The sequence below is a fragment of the Bremia lactucae genome, linkage group LG18 (genome assembly GCF_004359215.1).
Source record: "Bremia lactucae strain SF5 linkage group LG18, whole genome shotgun sequence".
Taxonomy (NCBI): Eukaryota; Oomycota; class Peronosporomycetes; order Peronosporales; family Peronosporaceae; genus Bremia; species Bremia lactucae.
Genome location: NC_090627.1, coordinates 1,250,345 through 1,251,941, shown reverse-complemented (window position 1 = coordinate 1,251,941; position 1,597 = coordinate 1,250,345).

Genomic DNA, 1,597 nt, shown 5'->3' with positions numbered 1-1,597 from the left:
AATGTGGCAAGGCTTAAGTTACCACAAAGTATGAATAAGATTAATCCAACCTTTAATGTCGATGTTCTATCAAAGTATGAACCGACACCAGAAAAATTTCGAAGTCGTCCGATACCGAAAGCATCCAAATTCGTGGATAATGGCACAGCGGATCATCTTCAAGTTATTGAACGTCTCTTGAAGAAAAGCCAGTTCAATCGTCAACCATACTGGCTCGTACAATGGCATGGCGAAACTAAGGAAGAAGCCAGTTGGGAAAAAGAGAAAAATATTCGCCATGTCTCCCACTGGAAGGATCTCGTCGCCAACTTCAATCAGCGTCAACGAGAGATCAAATCGGGGAGGATGTAAGGACCAGTCAGCTTGCTGAGCCCTTGACCACTCATTTCGATTTACCTTTTAAACCATTCATTTTCTTTTAATCAATTTTACATATGCGCCATAATAAAAACAAGTAAAAAGGTTTGCGCAATTAGGAGAGATGATACTCAGTAAGAATTAGATGAAGGATAGGCGATACCTTAAGGAGTATACCAAAAGTATCGGTTAGTTAAACTAATTTTAAATGTCAGTCGTAATTTAACCTTATTCCTGACACCCGGTACCCCCGCCAATGCTAAGTCTGTAACGTGGCTTCGGCACTTTGCGTCGTTGGTAAATTCTCGATGAGCATCTGAACGGTGTGTGCGGATTTGCAGCTGATCACAATCTCTTCCTTGTTTGAGAAGCATTGACCTAAAGAGCGGTTACTTCAACAAAAGAGGAAAGCCCGCATCATTGCTAGTCCACTGTCAGTCACTTCTTTCTAGGTTGCGATGTGCACAAAATGTTTCGAACTATTGTATTTTAAGAAAAGTATGGTGTGATGAGGCCATTTATGACTTTGCGCTGTTGCATAAAAGTTTGTCAAGTTTTTTAAGATCATTCTTCAAGGCTAACCATGTAATCCTGTACCAATTTATTGTCGCACGTCCAGACGAATAGTCTTACATTTTTGCGCAAAAAGACGGTTTAAGTCATTTTTTGCTATTTTTTCGACGCCAACATGTCAACCAACTTTAACAGTCATACTCCGAATAAACCCTTTTGCTGGTAAAATGTATGACATTATCTGCTTTATTTCCCTGGTGGGTTAACAATCTTCCACGATCCATAAACTTGATTTGCCCGGTACAGGCTTTTCTCGGCCTCCTTGCTGGCGGCGCACTCGCCTACCGTCAGAAACAGGAGCATACCACTTCTGTCGCAGTCAGCCTTAGAGAGTCAGGTAACATTCTGCTTTCTCCAGTGAAAAAAATCTTAAGAATACGAGCGCGACCTTTGGAGCGGCTGACTCGTATCCTCAACGCAACATATCTTCGCTCTCCAAGCCCTTTCCAAGCTTCAACTGTTTAAAAGCAACGTATATTTTTCGCCAAACATCACAGCATCGTGTTGAGAAGTTAATTACGAAGCGATTGATTTAAGTCCTTAATTAACGAGGTCATCGTGGAGTTTGCTGACAATAACAATGTCCACGCCAGTACGGGTGAGACACTGTTTTATATTAACGGACTGCGCCATCCTCGGACGTCAGTCTCGTTTGTGCGCAGCCCAA